This window comes from Moschus berezovskii, chromosome 8 (genome assembly GCF_049115385.1).
Source record: "Moschus berezovskii isolate FMDL1 chromosome 8, NW_MosBer_1.0, whole genome shotgun sequence".
Lineage (NCBI taxonomy): Eukaryota > Metazoa > Chordata > Mammalia > Artiodactyla > Moschidae > Moschus > Moschus berezovskii.
Window position 1 is genome coordinate 71,093,779 of NC_142467.1, and position 19,359 is coordinate 71,113,137.

A 19,359-nucleotide genomic window follows, 5' to 3' on the forward strand; every position below is an offset into this window, starting at 1 on the left:
TCAGTCTTTTAACTACTATATAATGTCATGTACAGACATCAGGTCACTAGAAAGATCTTGATAATTATCATTATCAGTAGCAACAGCAGCATAATCACCAACTACATTTATTGAATGCTATGTCCTGGAAATGCTTCCAAAAATTGTACTTATATCTTTTTCAACTTTATAAAAACTATATGACATAGACTGCATTGTTACATTGACTTATGCTCTTTCACATAATTAATAAATGAAAATTATATCAAAAGTCAGTCAAATTTCACAAAATTAATAAATAAAAATGATATCAAAATATAAATTTTGTCTAATGTTAAAATTATTAAAAATGAATGGGCATATGGGCTTCAGTAGTTGTGGTGTGTGGGCTCAGTTGCCTCACAGCATGTGAAATCTTCCTGGACCAGGATGGACCCCAGGTTCCCCGCTTTGGTAGGTGTATTCTTTACCCCTGGAACACCAGTTGAATGAAGTCCCTATATACTGGCTTTAAGCAACTGAAGACCTTCACCACTCATCACACCTAAAGTTTCTAGAACCTCAGAACCTTTTCTGATCTCTTATTCTACTTACTGTTTGTTTCTAGAACTACAGTTCAGTTCAGTTCAGTCGCTCAGTCGTGTCCGACTCTCCGCGACCCCATCAATCACAGCACGCCAGGCCTCCCTGTCCATCACCAACTCCCGGAGTTCACTCAAACTCATGTCCACAGAGTCAGTGATGCCATCCAGCCATCTCATTCTCTGTTGTCCCCTTCTCCTCCCGCCCCCAACCTTTCCCAGCATCAGAGTCTTTTCCAGTGAGTCAACTCGTCGCATGAGGTGGCCAAAGTATTGCAGTTTCAGCTTTAGCATCAGTCCCTCCAATGAACATCCAGGATTGATCTCCCTTAGAATGGACTGGTTAGATCTCCTTGCAGTATAAGGGACTCTCAAGAGTCTTCTCCAACACCACAGTTCAAAAGCATCGATTCTTCGGCGATCAGCCTTCTTCACAGTCCAACTCTCACATCCATACATGACCACGGGAAAAACCATTGCCTTGACTAGACGGACCTTGGTTGGCAAAGTAATGTCTCTGCTTTTTAATATACTATCAAGGTTGGTCATAACTTTCCTTCCAAGGAGTAAGCGTCTTTTAATTTCATGGCTGCAATCAGCATCTGCAGTGATTTTGGAGCCCAAAAAAATAAAGTCTGACACTGTTTCCACTGTTTCCCCATCTATTTCCCATGAAGTGATGGGACCAGATGCCATGATCTTTGTTTTCTGAATGTTGAGCTTCAAGCCAACCTTTTCACTCTCCTCTTTCACTTTCATCAAGAGGCTTTTGAGTTCCTCTTCACTTTCTGCCATAAGGGTAGTGTCATCTGCATATCTGAGGTTATTGATATTTTTCCCAGCAATCTTGATTTCAGCTTGTGCTTCTTCCAGCCCAGCGTTCCTCATGATGTACTCTGCATATAAGTTAAATAACCAAGGTGACAATATACAACCTTGACGTACACCTTTTCCTATTTAGAACTACAGATAGCTATAAATTGCAGTGGTATTTGCCTCTATTTTCAATGGCTTCCAAACTCTGCCACAGGTCCCATGAGCACACTGATGCTGCACATAAACCAGTTTCTTGAGCTGCCTCTAGACAAGGAAAACATTGAACATACAGTCCCCTATTTGTTTCAATCCAGAAGAAGGAATCTTGATATACATGATTCCTCTCAATTTCACTGCTCTCTTGAGTAGAGGAATATCATAAATAAGCATGCAAATGCTTTGAATTTTCCTACCACTTTTGCCTAAATCCTTCCATGATTTTGCATCATCCTGTGTGCTATAGCTTCTCAAATGGTCTCTAGAGTTCACAAAGTTTCTCTAACCCTATATTGGTTTTAACTTTCTGTCTTTGTGGGGGAAAGATATTTTTGGCCTTCCATTTTGCTAACATCTCTCAATATATCAAGTTTAAATCAACCTTAATTTTTCTTTCTTCTCTTATTTCATAAATTTACCTTTCTTGTCTTCCAGAGTATAATTTTGAGTTTCAACTGAGATAAGACAAATTACTGAATTGTCAAATTACACTTAGAAAGCCCAGAGATCTCATTTAGTACCAAGTTTATGTATAATTTCAAACACACAAACATCTGAGTATTTTTGACCTCTAAGTCTCTTGGTGAATTCTAAGCTCTTCAATGAAGTTTTTCAGGGAAGTACTATACATATCAGGGCATCCTTCCAACTCAATTTAATATATGATACTTCTGTATAATATGTGTAATCACAGCACATGTATTGAATACAAAGGTTTGGTTAAAGAAACATGCCTTATAAACCTATCATTTTTAATTTGAGTGACATTTACCAGGAAGTCCTAGTCAATAAATACATAAAGTGCTATATGCTATAAAGAATCCTAGATAGCCAGATACATCCTGCCAAATGTATTCTATAAATTAAGACTTTCCTGCTAACAAAGTTTTTTTTCCTCAAAAGGTATACTATACACTTAACAGCTGCAACATTAATGGAGTTTCTATTCTTACCTATTATGGTCTTATTGTGAGTAGATTTTGACTTTTATCATTTTCATGCATTTATTTAGTTGATCATATGATTTCTCTCATTTATTCATGTAAATAATAAAGTGATTGATTTTTTGAAGACTTAAATAGACTTTCCTTGAATATTTATCAATAATTTATGACATATTAGCCTTTCAATAGAGTGCATGATCTTGTTTACTTATATTTTGAACTCTTTTATGTATATTTATGAAGAATATTGTTCTTTGGCTGTTGATTTTATAATGTTCTTCTCAGTTATCAGTTTAGTTCAGTCTCTCAGTCCTGTCCAGCTCTTTGAGACCCCATGGACTGCAGCAAGCCAGGCTTCCCTATCCATTACCAACTCCCGGAGCTTGTTCAAACTCATGTCCATCGAGTCAGTGATGCCATTCAACCATCTCATCCTTTGTCGTCCCCTTCTCCTCCTGCCTTCTCAGTTAAAATTATACTTTATTATTATAGTAATACTACAATATAACTTCATAATTTTATAATAATTGCAATACTATATTATAGATCTTGGGAGCTCATAAAATGGGTGGGTAGAATTCTTTTACCTCTATTTCCTGAAATAATTTGTGTAAGGGAAATAAACCTTAATAATATTCAAAAAATTTCACTTATGAAGCCATGTGGATCTATAAATTCTTATGCATATTTTTTGCAGCTCAAAGTAATGTTTTCTATTGTATCATTATTATGACCTTTTTGGCAAAAAAATATGTCAATTTTCCAGTTGGTGCTAGTAGTAAAGAACCTGTCTGTCAATGCAGGAGACATGAGACATGGGTTTGAGTCTGGGTCAGGAAGATCCCCTGGAGGAAAGCATGGCAACCCACTCCAGGATTCTTGCAAAGAGTCAGACACAACTAATTGACTTAGCACATGGCACATGTTAATTTCATAAAAATTATCATTAAAATGACATAAAGTTTATGCTGTATCATGCTACCTTTTCAATATTTGTGGCATTTGTAGTGATGTTGCATCTAGTTTTAGAAACCCTGGTGTTTTCACTGACTTTAACATTTCAATAAAGTTTTTTAATTTTCAACATTAAAATACAAATTTTGTTTACATTTTGTTTTTCCATATATATTTTTGCTTTTCTTTCAAAAGAAGTGACTGAAAATAGGACATTTTTAAACTTAAATTTCTGGTAGTCAATAATCTTACATGTATTTTACTGGACTAAAATCAATCTGTTAACATGGATATATTATTTTCTGAAAACTCCAAAGGATAATCCATTTTCTTGTTTTTTTAAGCTTCTGAAGAATTTCTCAGTTTGTTGATCATGGGTGCATGTATGTTTTCCAACTCAAAGCCTACATTGAGTAGTCAATTAATTTGCACATAAGCACCTCTCTGGGGGAGGGGCCACAAGCCACAAAGTGCAAGCAACTCTAGAAGATGGAGAAAGCAAAGAAATTAATTCTCCCTCTGGCTTGCAGAAGGAAGGCAGCCTGGCTGACACTTTGATGTTTAGGACTTCTGACCTCCAGAACAGTTTAAGGAAAAGAAACCTGCAGCAAAATTTAAAATGATGGACAACTTGACCTTGAAAAGATCTTGTGGTTATTTGAGATCCTGTTGGCTGTCCAAAGGGTGAGGAGCCCTTTGAGAGCAGAGTTTCCTTTGGCTGGTAGTAGAAGACTAAAGCAGAAAGCTTCAAACATGAGAAGAATTTAATGAGATATCCTTAAGATGGCAGAGTATAAGGACATGTGTTTATCTTCTCTTGTGAGAACTCCAAAATTAAAACTTGCTGCTGAACAATGGTTGACAGGAGAATGTTGGATCCCACCAAAAAAAGATACCCCACATCCAAGGGAAAATGAGAAGTCCCAGCAAGATGGTAGGAGGGGTGAAATCACGTTTAGAAACAAACCCCATACCCTCCAGAGATGCTCAAGGCTCAAACAAACCTCGTGCATACCAGGACCCAGAGACCCCACAGAGACTGAGCCAGAACTGTGTTTGAGTGACTCCTGAAGAGGTTCAGGTCAAGAGTGGCCTGCCTCAGGGACAGGAGCTCTGGGTGCACCAGACCTGGTATGGAATAAGCACTCTTGGAAGAGGGCACCATTAAACCCAACATAGAGCCACCATAACTTACATAGGACTCAGGAAACAGACTCTTGGAGGGCACAGACAAAGCCTTGTGCATACCAGGACCCAGAGGAAAGGAGCAGTGACCCCACAAGAGACTGACCCAGACTTGCCCGTGAGTGTCCAGGAGTCTCAGGCGGAGGCATGGGTCAGGGGCACTTCCTGCAGCAGTGCATGCATGGGACCTTTCGAAGAAGAACTAAAGAGCCTCTTGATGAAAGTGAAAGAGGAGAGTGAAAAACCTGGCTTAAAACTCAACATTTAGAAAACTCAGCATTCAGATCATGGCATCCGGTCCCATCACTTCATAAGAAATAGATGGGAAGACAATGGAAACAATGAGAGATTTTATTTTTGGGGGCTCCAAAATCACTGCAGATGGTTACTGCAGCCATGAAATTAAAAGATGCTTGCTCCTTGGAAGAAAAGCTATGACCAACCTAGACAGCATACTAAAAAGCAGAGACATTATTACTTTTCCAACAAAGGTCCATCTAGTCAAAACTCTGGTTTTTCTAGTAGTCAGGTATGCATGTGAGAGTTGGACTATAAAGAAAGCAGAGTGCCTAAGAATTGATGCTTTTGAACTGTGGTGTTGGAGAAGACTCTTGAGAGTCCCTTGGACTGCAAAGAAATCTAATCAGTATTGTAGCCTGAAGAATTCCTTGGACTGTGTAATATATGGTGTAACAAAGAATAGGAAGTGGTCAACAAAAAAAGAGACCAAAATGCAGTACGTGGATGCAATCTCAAAAACAGAATGATCTGTTCATTTCAAAGGCAAACCATTCAATATTACAGTAATCCAAGTCTATGACCCAACCAGTAATGCTGAAGAAGCTGAACTTGAACGGTTCTATGAAGACCTACAAGACCTTCTAGAACTAACACCCAAAAAAGATATCATTTTCATTATAGGGGACTGGAATGCAAAAGTAGGAAGTCAGAAATACCTGGAGTAACAGGCAAATTTGGCCTTGGAGTACAGAATGAAGCAGGGCAAAAGCTAATAGAGTTTTGCCAAGAGAAGCACTGGTCATATCAAACACCCTTTTCCAACAACGCAAGAGAAGACTTTACACATGGACATAACCACCAGATGGTCAACAAAGAAATCAAATTGATTATATTCTTTGCAGCCAAAGATGGAGAACATATATACAGTCAGTAAAAACAAGTCTGAGAGCTGATGGTGGCTCAGATCATGAACTCCTTATTGCCAAACTCAGAGCTAAATTGAAGAAAGTAGGGAAAACCACTAGACCTTTCAGGTATGACCTAAATAAAATCCCTTATGATTATACAGTGGAAATGACAAATAGATTCAAGGGATTAAATCTGATAGAGAGAACGCCTGAAGAACTATGGATGGAGGTCCATGACATTGTACAGGAGGCAGTGATCAAGAACATCCTCAAAAAATGAAATACAAAAAGGCAAAATGATTTTCTGAGGAGGCCTTACAAATAGCTATGAAAAGAAGAAAAGCTAAAAGCAAAGGAGAAAAGGAAAGATATATCCATTTGAATGCAGAGTTCCAAAGAATAGCAAGGAGAGATAGGAAAGCCTTCCTTAGTGATCAATGCAAAGAAATGGAGGAAAACAATAGAACAGAAAAGACTAGAGATCTCTTCAAGAAAACTAGAGATACCAAGGGAACATTTCATGCAAATATGGGCCCAATAAAGGACAGAAATGGTATGGACCTGAAAGAAGCAGAAGATATTAAGAAGAGGTGGCAAAAATACACAGAAGAACTATATGAAAAAGATCTTCATGAACCAGATAACCATGATGGTGTGATCACCCACCTAGAGCCAGACATCCTGAATGTGAAGTCAAGTGGGCCTTAGGAAACATCACTATGAACAAAGCAAGTGGAGGTAATGGAATCCCAGTTGAGCTATTTCAAATCCTGAAAGATGATGCTGTGAAAGTGCTGCACTCAGTATACCAGCAAATTTGGTAAACTCAGCAGTGGCCACAGGACTGGAAAAGGTCAATTTTCATTCCAGTCCCAAAGAAGGGCAAGGCCGAAGAATGTTCACACTACCACACAGTTGCACTCATCTCACATGTTAGCAAAGTAATGCTCAAAATTCTACAAGCCAGACTTCAACATTACTTGAACTGAGAACTTCCAGATGTTCAAGCTGGATTTAGAAAAGACAGAGGAACCAGAGATTAAATTGCCAAAGTCAGATGAATCATCGAAAAAGCAAGAGAGTTCCAGAAAATCATCTATTTCTGCTTTATTGACTATGCCAAATCCTTCGACTGTGTGGATCACAACAAACTGTGAAACATTTTGAAAGAGATGGGAGTACCAGACCACCTGACCTGCTTCCTGAGAAATTTGTATGCAGGTCAAAAAGCAACAGCTAAAACTGAACATGGAACAACAGACCATTTCCAAATCAGGAAAGGAGTGTCAAGGCTGTATATTGTCACCCTGCTTATTTAATTTCTATGCAGAGTACATCATGAGAAACGCTGGGCTGGATGGAGCACAAGCTGGAATCAAGACTGCCAGGAGAAATATCAATAACCTCAGATATGCAGATGACACCACCCTTATGGCAGAAAGCAAAAAGAACTAAAGAGCCTCTTGATAAAAGTGAAAGAGAATAGTGAAAAAGTTGGCTGAAAACTCAACATTCAGAAAACTAAGATGATGGCATCTGGTCCCATCACTTTATGGCAAATAAAATGAGAAAACAATAGAAACAGTGGCTGACTTTATTTTAGGGGACTCCAAAATCACTGCAGTTGGTGACTGCAGCCATGAAATTAAAAGATGCTTTCTCCTTGGAATGGTCAAGTTATGACCAACCTAGACAGCATATTAAAAAATAGACTTTGCCAACAAAGTTCTGTCTAGTCAAAATTATGGTTTTTCCAGCAGTCATGTATGGATGTGAGAGTTGGACTATAAAGAAAGCTGAGCACCAAAGAATTGATGCTTTTGTACTATGGCATTGGAGAAGATTTTGGGAGTCCTTTGGATAGCAAAGAGATCCGACCTGTTCATCTTGAAGGAAATCAGTCCTGAATATTCATTGGAAGGCCTAATGCTGAAGCTGATACTCCAATACTTTGGCCACCTGATTGGAATAACATTTGAAAAAATCCTGATACTGGGAAAGATTGAAGGCAGGAGGAGAAAGGGATGACAGAAGATGAGATATTTGGATGGCATCACTGACTCGATGGACATGAGTTTGAGTAAGCTCCAGGAGTTGGTGATGGACAAAGAAGCCTGATGTGCTCCAGCCCATGGGGTTGCAAAGAGTTGGACACGACTGACAGACTGAACTGAACTGAACTGAATGAATGGGAGGATTAATTCAACTATTTTTGAGAAGGGGTGGAGATTTCAAGGATTTGGGCCACCTCCCTCTACTTGGTCTTTTAACAGTGCTATGGAACTGTCATGGCACCTCTAGGTGTGTCATTTCATTTGTGATTGAGGACTAAGGTCTAGTCTTGTCCGCCATCTTGGTCTCATTTGAATCTAATTGATTTTTGTTGTGTCCTTGGGCTATGTCATTCTTTCAAAAGTTGTGCCCTGCCCCTTTCCCTCCTGTTACAGTCTGATGGGAGTTCCCTTGTATGTTATTTGTCATTTTCTCCTGTTACTTTCAATATTTCACCTTTGTCTTTAATTTTTTTAGTTTGATTACTATGTGTCTTGGTGTGTTCCCCCTTGGGTTTATCCTGCTTTGGACTCTCTGTGCTTCTTGGACTTGGTTGATTATTTCCTTTCCCATGTTAAGGAATTTTTCAGTTATTATCTCTTCAAATATGTTCTCAGGTCCTTTCTCTCTCTTCTCCTTCTGGGACCCCTATAATGTGAATGTTAGTGCGCCTATTGCTGTCCCATAGATCTCTTAGGCCGTCTTCATTTTTTCATTCTTTTTACTATATTCTATTTTAGCAGATCCCCAGGCTGGGAAGACTGTCATGGCATTCAGATCCTTTCCAACAGTGGGAGAACTTCTTTGGTATTATTGTTCTCCAGTTTGTGGGTTACCCACCTGGCTGGTATCGGATTTGATTTTACTGTGATTGCGGCTCTCCTACCATCTTGCTGCAGCTTCTTTGTTTTTGGATGTGGGGCATCTTTTATTGGTGTATTCCAGCATCCTACTGTAGATGGTTGTTCAACAGCTAGTTGCAATTTTGGTGTTCCCACAGGAGGAGATGAGCACATGTCCTTCTACTCTGGCATCTTGAATCAGAAGTCATAACAGTCTATTCTAAATTGATAACAACTTAACTTGAAGCTCAGCATATTTACTGCCTTCTAAAATATTTTGTTTTTTTATATTACCAGTCATATTTCTGTATTGTGCCCTTATTAATCATTACAGCTACAAATTTATTTAATACTTTTGTCTTTTAATATTTATACCACAGCTAGTAATGATTTCATGTAACCACTACAGTATTATGCAGAATGTGTTTATATGTTTACATTTACCTTTAAATTTATACAGTCATATGTTCTCATATTACTAATTAGTTTCCTTTTATTTCAACTTGAAAAACTCTGTTTTGCATTTCTTGTATGGCTGCCTACTAGTGATAACATTATTAAAAATATTTAACTTATTTGCTAACTTTTTATTTCAAAAGTCACATTGTTTAGCATTTGGATTGAAATTTACTTAGGTATCACAATAATGAATGTTTACATTACACTTTTGTCTAAGGAATTTGTATACGTGAAAATCTATCACAAATGAACAGCAATTAAATTCCAGCTAACTTATTATGCTCTTTTTACCAAAGTATAAGTAAACTAATATTTAGTTGGTTAAGTCACTTTCTGTGTGCTTCATTGCCTGTACAAATTGGAGGCTTTGACTCTATGATATTGATTGATTGGTTTCATTCAACAGAATCAAGTATTTGCTAGTATAACTCTTTAGGAGAGAATATGACTGACATTTCACCATTATAAATGCAAATATGCCTTTTTTATTTCAAGAAACTAATAAAAATATATTTGTGCTGCAGGGCTTGCCAAGTGGCACTAGTGGTAAAGAACTCAACTGCCCATGCAGCAGAGGTAAGAAACACGGGTTTGTTCCCTGGTCCAGGAAGCTCCGCTGGAAGAGGGAATGGCTATCCACTCCAGTATTCTTGCCTGGAGAATATCTTGGACAGAGGAGACTGATGGGCTAAGGTCCATAGGATCTCAAAGAGTCGGACACAACTGAAATGACTTATCACGTATACACTCTCTATGAGTGACATAATCAATACCTGGGAACATGCTAATTACATATATTCTTTTCTGTATCAGCTCAATGGGTGGTAGGATAAATATGTTCCTTAAATACCTTCTTACTAATTATGGGGACTCTTTATTACATGCCAGTATTTGAATTTTAGCTCACCAGGCTCTTCTGTCTGTGGAATTCTCCAGGCAAGAGTGCTGAACTGGGTAGCCATTCTCTTCTCCAGAGGATCTTCCAGACCCAGGGAAGGGATCCAGGTCTCTTACATTGCAGGCAGACTCTACCGTCTGAGCCACCAGTGAAGCCCTTGAAAGTACATATTGGTAAGGATAAGTTAATTTCTTCATATCAGACAGTGCCAAGATTTGTCTCATAATTGAAAGGGACAGATAAGCCAATTTCAACAAAAGTGGCAGCCTCTCTCTTTGGAATATTTCCAATTTTAAGCCACTGGGATATGGGCAGCATATATAAAATCATCACCATTCTTAATCTCTCTGTACTTACCAATAAATATGTTTGCTCACAGAAAGTATAGTGTTTCTTGGAGAGGAAAAGAGCTTTTTCATATTTGAAAGTCAAACTTAGTGTTGTCCATCTGGATAAATTGTCAGTAATAATTTGAACAGTGACTATGACATGCAACCTGCTGTATTCTTTCATCTTCTGTAGAATAGATATTTTAGTGAGTTTTATTTTTTTTCATTCTGACTGCTGATTATAATTTCAGTCAGAATATGAGAAGCCTTCAAAAAAGTCTTATTTAAATTCTGTAGTTAGAAAGCTTCTGTAATAATACTTAATTTAATATCTCTAAAGCATGAGTTGCTAAGTATAGGCTACAGAGAAGTCTTTGGTATCTCTCTATATTCTAAAATGACCTCATATGCAAAAGACATATTAGTCTTTGTAACTCTTTATTTACATAACTTCTTTGTAATGCACAACAGCATGCTGATTCACTGTAATTAATGAAAAATCGGTTGAAAATAGTAAATTAACCACAAAAAAAATAGCAAAGAAAATAAGTAAAATGCTGAAGTGAGAGATCAAAAAGTTATATATAATTTGGCAATACATTACCACTAAAATGTACTGGATATTACTGGAGGAAGCAAATAATTACTATAGTAATTACCAGTTAGCTTTGTTTAGTTTTGATTTATGTAAAGCATTGCTTTGAATTATACAATACACATATGGAAGTTAGATTTTTAAAAGTATTTTGGAATTCTGTGCATTTGAGCCTCTAAAATGTAAGCTCAACTATAGTTTAACTATATCATCTCCACTTTGTTAAATTTGATAACTCTTAAATGAATACAATTTTGTAATGATTAGTTTTAAGTAATTTTTTCTAATAAAGTATAAGAGGAAATACGTTGCATTCCAAATATCACATCACAAATATTTTATATTCATTTAATTTTTATTTATCTACATTATTCAAAGTATAAAAACAGGAGATCTATCTATCTATAGAGACAGGTTGACAGAGATTAGGAGAGATATTAGATGACATTAAGGGAAAATAACACTAGCCAATCTGGGAAATAAAAAAATATGTATATATGTATAAACGTAATCACAAAACACATGAAGGTGTATTTTAATGAAAATCATGCACTGAAGAAAGGATACACACATATCAGAGATGTCAGTTAATTTCAGCATTTTACACTAAATTTGTTCACCCAACTTTTTTAAACAACTCTATTTTCTTTATCCATTTTACTCAGTTTTATTAATTGAATTCTTAAATGTGTAAAAAATAATTGTTGATCACTGAGTGAGAAAGACAGGCCAGAGATAATAGTCTCAATTATGGCATTAAAAATTAAACCAGAAATATGTTGAGGTAAGACTATTAATAAATAGATAGATGATAGATAAACTTATAAATATATGCTTTTAAATATATGTAGCCATGTATATTTATATCTGTGCCTATGTCTATAGCTATACTTTCGTTTATCTGTATCTTCCCTACCAAGGGATCGGCAGATTTTAAGTCAAGTAAGAAGAAGGCAGAATTTACATTTTAATATGGAGTTATACTTAGGCAAAACATTTGGAAAGAGCTCATGACATCTAGGAAGCATATACATCAGGGGTGAGGAGAATGACATTGGCAGTTAAAATATAGAGAAAGAAAATATAATTTTGCAGACAGAAATTTAGCTTTTCTTATATTTCCATGTTTGTAGTAATACAATGAAGTAAACATATTTGTGAGTTTATATCTGTTTCTAACTTTCTATCATCAATCTAGGCAGACGAATTTTAAAAATAAATGAACTGACTTTTAAAAGGTGAAAACCGGGTAACCAAAATAATATGAGAATGTCAAGGGAGAATGTAGAGAAACCCAAAAGACCCATAGAAGAAATATTGGGATATGACATTTAATCCATTATTCAATAATCTAAAATCTTAGAAGATATAAGAGAAGATTAGAGTTGTGTGTGAGCTCAGTTGTGTCCAACTCTTTGGGGCCTCATGGTCTGTAGTCCACCAGGCTTCTCTGCCAATGGAATTTTCTAGGCAAGAATACTGGAGTGGGGTATGCCATTTCCTTACTCCAGGGGATCTTTCCAAACCAGGGATCAAATCTGCATGATCTGCATTGGCAGGCAGATAGATTCTTTACCATTAGTGCCACCTGTGAAGCCCGAAATTGTGTAGAAAGGAAGCAAATTTAAAGTAGAGAGAAGACGCACTCCCGGGCATACACACCAAGGAAAACAGAATTGAAAGAGACACATGTACTCCAATGTTTATCGCAGCAATGTTTATAATAGCCAGGGCATGGAAGCAACCTAGATGTCCATCTGCAGACAAATGGATAAGAAAGCTGTGGTACACATACACAATGGAGTATTACTCAGCAGTTAAAAAGAATACATTTGAATCAGTTCTAATGAGGTGGATGAAACTGGAGCCTATTATACAGAGTGAAGTAAGCCAGAAAGAAAAACACCAATACAGTATATTAACACATACACATGGAATTTAGAAAGATGATAACGATAACCCTATATAAGTAGTTAAGATGCTCAGTCGTGTCGGACTCTTTGCGATCCCATGAATCACAGCACGCCAGGCCTCCCCGTCCAAGCACCAACTCCCAGAGTTCACACAAACTCATGTCCATCGAGTCGGTGATGCCATCCAGCCATCTCACTCTCTGTCGTCCCCTTCTCCTCCTGCCCCCAATCCCTCCCAGCATCAGAGTCTTTTCCCGTGAGTCAACTCGTCGCATGAGGTGGCCAAAGTATTGGAGTTTCAGTTTTAGCATCAAGTCCTTCCAATGAACACCCAGGACTGATCTCCTTTAGAATGGACTGGTTGGATCTCCTTGCAGTCCAAGGGACTCTCAAGAGTCTTCTCCAGCACCACAGTTCAAAAGCATCAATTCTTCGGTGCTCAGCTTTCTTCACCGTCCAACTCTCATATCCATGCATGACCACTGGAAAAACCATAGCCTTGACTAGACAGACCTTTGTTGGCAAAGTAATGTCTCTGCTTTTTAATATGTTATCTAGGTTGGTCATAACTTTCCTGCCAAGGAGTAAGCGTCTTTTAATATCATGGCTGCAATCAGCATCCGCAGTGATTTTGGATCCCCAAAAAATAAAGTCTGACACTGTTTCCCCATCTATAACCCTGTATCAGTTCAGTTCAGTCGCTCAGTCGTGTCCGACTCTCCGCCACCCCATGAATCACAGCACGCCAGGCCTCCCTGTCCATCACCAACTCCCGGAGTTCACTCAAACTCATGTCCACAGAGTCGGTGATGCCCTGTATACGAGACAGCAAAAGAGACACAGATGTATAGAACAGTCAGGGTGGGATGATTTGGGAGAATGGCATTGAAACATGTATATTATCATATGTGAAACGAATCGCCAGTCCAGGTTCGATGCATGATACAGGATGCTCGGGGCTAGTGTACTGGGATGAACCAGAAGAATGGGATGGGGAGGGAGGTGGGAGGGGGTTCAAGATGGGGATCACATGTACACCCGGGGCAGATTCATGTCAATGTATGGCAAAACCAATACAATAATGTAAAGTAATTAGCCTCCAATTAAAATAAATAAATTTTAAAAAATAAAATAAACAAAAATTTTAAAAAAATAGAAGAATTTCTATCATGTTATGAAGTTTATATTTAAGACAAAAATTGGAGCGAATAATTATGTCAAACAGTCAATTGATTGAAAGACAAAAAATGCAAGGAAAATAGATATAAGATGTGACATGGCATCATTGTATACTCCGTATCTCTCTCTTACTTTCATTCATATGTAAATTAGAATTCTATTATGCTGAGAATCTGAAACAATTTGTTATATACTTGTATAGCATTATAACAGTTTGTAGACGAAGAAAAACTGAAAAAAATGTCATAAAGTACATATAAAGTGTATGATTAATATATAAGCTTATATTGATGGAGAAGATATACCGTTGAAATTATTTTTTACTTCTGTCTCTTTCACACACACATTCAACACGTTCATTAAAAAGAAGATTATTAAATAGGAACACTTATTAGAGTTGCTATTTTTCAGGTATGCTGAGGTAATATTAACTATATTTAGGATTTATGACCACTTTAACAAAACATTTTTCTGTTTTCTTAATGCAGAATATTTCATCAAGATTGAACAATACCTCCATGGTATCCGAATTTCTTATCTTTTGTTTTTCTGGCCTGTGGATTTTTCAGTTCTTACAAACTGGGTTTTTCATAGTAATTTACCTGGCAGCCCTAATGGGGAATGGCTTCATTTTTACTATAACATCCTTCAGTTCAGTTCAGTCGCTTGGTCGTGTCCAGCTCTTTGTGATCCCATGGACTGCAGCACACCAGGCTTCCTTGTCCATCACCAACTCCTGGAGCTTGCTCAAACTCATGTCCATTGAGTCAGTGATGGCATCCAACCATCTCATCCTCTGTCATCCCCTTCTCCTCTGGCCTTCAATCTTTCCTAGAATCAGGGTCTTTTCAAATGAGTCAGTTATTCACATCAGGTGGCCAAAGTATTGGAGTTTCAGCATCAGTCTTTTCAATGAATATTCAGAACTGATTTCCTTTAGGATGGACTAGTTGGATATCCTAGTCCATCCTAGTCCAAGGGACTCTCAAGAGTATTCTCCAACACCATAGTTCAATAACATCCTTAGACCCATGCCTACACACATTCATGTACTTCTTAAGAAATTTGTCTCTGTTTGATATTTACCTCACTTCAGATGTTGTGCTCAAAACTGTTGTCAACTTTTTGACCCACAGGAATTTCATCACCTTTCTTAATTGTGTCACCCAGTTGTTTCTGGTGCCTTTTTCAGCAGTGGCAGAACGATTTCTCTTCACAGGCATGTCCATTGACTACTATGTTGCCATTTACCATCCCCTGCATTATGAAGTCATTATGAACAGAGGCACATGTGTCCAAGTGGTGCTTCTATCCTGGTTCAGTGGTGGCTTGCTATCTGTTATGCACACAGCAGAAACATTTTCTTTATCTTACTGTGGGCTCAACAAGATCCAACAATTCTTCAGTGATATTCCCCAGTTGTTAGCTATTACTTGCTCAAAGAATATAACTACAGAAATTGTGCTTATACTTGTTAATACAATCCTGGATTTCTGTTGCTTTATGTGCATCATAATCTCATGCATCTACATCTTCTCTACTGTCAGAAAGATTCCGTCTACAGAGGGGCAAAGCCTGTTCTACTTGCCTCCCGCACTTGGCAGTTAGTGCACTTTTTCTGCATTTATTGCATACTTGAAACCTATTTTAGGGTCTACATCATTCACTGATTTCATTTTATCTTCTTTCTATATTTTACTGCCACTTCCTTAATCCCATCATATACAGCCTAAGAAACAAGGCCTAAAAGAGAGGTTTAGATAAGTTGCTCACTAGAAAGCTCTGACAAAGGAGAATATCCTTATCTTTCTCCAAGAATAGAGGCATTTTTCTTCTTAATATTTGTCTAAGTACAAGATGGATCTGGCTGACTTGTTGTGCTAACCTCCAGGATTGCATGGACCCATGGTGATGATGCTTGGTCAATCTGCAATAAACCATAAAATATAGTATAAGTGAAGCTGCACTCAGGTCTGACAGTTCCAGTTTTGGAGAATTACTAGAGAAAATGTGCATTCATAGTTCATAAATAGCTACCATTCAGTTCAGTTCAGTTCAGTCTCTCAGTCGTGTCTGAATTTTGCCACCCCATGAATCACCGCATGCCAGGCTTCACTCAAACTCACATCCATTGAGTCGGTGATGCCATCCAGCCATCTCATTCTCTGTCTTCCCCTTCTCGTCCTGCCCCCAATTCCTCTCAGCATCAGAGTCTTTTCCAGTGAGTCAACTCTTCGCATGAGGTGGCCTAAGTATTAGAGTTTCAGCTCTAGCATCAGTCCTTCCAATGAACACCCAGGATTGATCTCCTTTGGAATTGACTGGTTGGATCTCCTTGCAGTCCAAGGGACTCTCAAGAGTCTTCTCCAACACCACAGTTCAAAAGCATCAATTCTTCGGCGATCAGCTTTCCTCGCAGTCCAACTCTCATATCCATACATGACCAGTGGAAAATCCATAGCCTTGACTAGATGGACCTTTTTTGGCAAAGTAATATCTCTGCTTTTTAATATGTTATCTAGGTTGGTCATAACTTTCCTTCCAAGGAGTAAGTGTCTTTTAATTTCATGGCTGCAATCAGCATCCGTAGTGAGTTTGGAGCCCCAAAAAATAAAGTCTGACATTGTTTCCACTGTTTCCCCATCTCTGTTTCCCATAATGTCCTTTAACACTGCCATTCATTTAGAGAATGGCCTTTTTGCTCTTCTCCCTACCTCCTTTCTTACCATGGTTAACTTCTGTTTATTGAGTCAGCTCGCATTTCCTGGTTTTGGATTCTTAACTAGAGAGCAGCTTCCTCCTTGAGTGAACTTGGATTCCCAGGTATCCTGCTTTGCATTCTGGAGAGAAAGTACGTTCTCTCTGAAGAATGTGACTGAGAATGGCCCCTGGAAGCTGAGCCAGGGTGTTCTGAATCTCCTTAATATTGTATTACACTTTCCTGCTCCTGTTGCATTGTACCATTTACAGTAACAAACCTTTTCTGAGTATGCTTTGATAGGTTATTATCAGTCTTTTATATAATCTAAATCTATAAGACTGGAACATAGCTAAATAAAAGATTTGTTTCTGTCTCAAAAGATTTCATAAGTATCATTGAAAACTAAAACATGAGAGATGCTTTTTCCTGGAAGATTTACTTTGGAGAAATGTCTATTTAGATCTACACACTTTTTGATTCGGCTGTTTGTTTTTTCTTACCCAATATTTTGAAAAGTTTTTAATTCTTTATTATAACTGACAAGTACTCAGAAATAATTCATGTGGTATCTTTTAAAGTATGATCTGTTAGTGTTTCCTTCTGGCACTGCTCATTCAAACTCTTGCCCAAATAACGTAGAAGAAAAACAAGCTGCTACAAACCAAACTCAGACAGATTTCTCAGAAAACTACACTACTTGATACATATGATTTGTTTATAATATTCTATCTTTTTCTGGCTCAAATCTTAGCTAAATGCAAATATTTAGCTAATAAACATTTTGACTTTAGTTAACAGTTTACTTTATTTAACAGTTAGTATTTACTAGTGTATAAGGAATGGGTGATGATGTCTTTGATTTGTTCATATTGTCATTATTTTGCAAACAAGATATTCTTTGAAATCAGTTTTTTCAATAAGAGTATTATAATTTTTACCACTATTGCCATTGACACATATTTATGACTAAAATAAAATATTAACATAGAATACCTACAACTTCAAAAATTTAGTAGGATAAATAAATTCATGACTTCTTTACTAATTATTTACTGTGATTTTTACTTTATAGCTCTCTATATTTGTTTAACTACATGTGAACATATATTTAATCATCTTCTTTGAAATTATGTTTTAAGTTGAGTGAAAAAACATATTGCCAAGTTTGATGTAAACCTCAGTGTTCAGCAAATACTCTCTATCTGGTTTCTCTGTGATTTCTAATGTTTATAAACTTGCTTCTTGTTTAAATGTGTTTAAAATCTCTGAACATTTGTTTGGTCAATGACCATGGGTTAGTATAGAATACCATATAATTCAATAAGTACAAGAAACTCAGTAACATAAATAAGGTATGTATTATGATTTGTAGCTAGAATCTACATAATCACTTTCTAATGTAGTTGAGGATTAAAGATGTTATTTAAATGAGACTGTATTTTAATAAAATAAATCTACCAATGATATGGAAAGTCTATCACTCATTTAAAAATATATATACATTTATTGTGATGAAACCAGTAACAGGTCATTGAATATAAACATTTTTAACTTAACCTTAGGAAAAGGAATATGTCAAGGTTGAATATTGTCACCCTGCATTTTTTTTTTTTTCAAATCCAGCAAGATTCTTTATTTTTTTATTTTTTTTAATTTTTATTGGAGGCTAATTATTTTACAATATTATATTGGTTGGTTTTGCCATACATTGACATGAATCCGACCCGGGTATACATGAGTTCCCCCTCCCGAAACCCCTCCCATCTCCCTCCTCCCTTATCCTCCCTCTGGGTCATCCCTGCATACCAGCCCCGAGCATCCTGTAACATGCATCGACCCTGAACTGGTGATTCGTTTCACATATGATAATATACATGTTTCAATGCCATTCGCCCAAAACATCTCACCTTCACCCTCTCCCACAGAGTCCCAAAGACTGTTTTATACATCTGTGTCTCTTTTGCTGTCTTGTATACAGGGTTATCATTTGCATCTTTCTAAATTCCATATATATGCGTTAGTATATTGTATTGGTGTTTTTCTTTCTGGCTTACTTCACTCTGTATAATAGGCTCTAGTTTCATCCACCTCATTAGAACTGGTTCAAATGCATTCTTTTTAATGGCTGAGTAATACTCCATTGTGTATATGTACCAAAGTTTTCTTATCCATTTGTCTGTAGATGGACATCTAGGTTGCTTATTTAACTTATATGCAGAGTACATCATGAGGAACGCTGGGCTGGAAGAAGCACAAGCTAGAATCAAAATTGCCGGGAGAAATATCAATAACCTCAGATATGCAGATGACACCACTCTTACGACAGAAAGTGAAGAGGAACTCAAAAGCCTCTTGATGAAAGTGAAAGAGGAGAGTGAAAAGGTTGGTTTGAAACTCAACATTCAGAAAACAAAGATCATGGCATCTGGTCCCATCACTCCATGGGAAATAGATGGGGAAACAGTGGAAACAGTGTCAGACTTTATTTTTGGGGGGCTCCAAAATCACTGCAGATGCTGATTGCAGCCATGAAATTAAAAGACACTTGCTCCTTGGAAGGAAAGTTAT

The 19,359-nt window shown here is 37.2% G+C and overlaps 1 pseudogene; it reads left to right on the plus strand.

The window, feature by feature from the left end:
* Positions 1-408: 408 nt before the first annotated feature.
* LOC129558899 (olfactory receptor 14A16-like) lies at positions 409-15,837 on the plus strand (annotated as a pseudogene).
* The last annotated feature ends 3,522 nt before the right edge of the window (positions 15,838-19,359 follow it).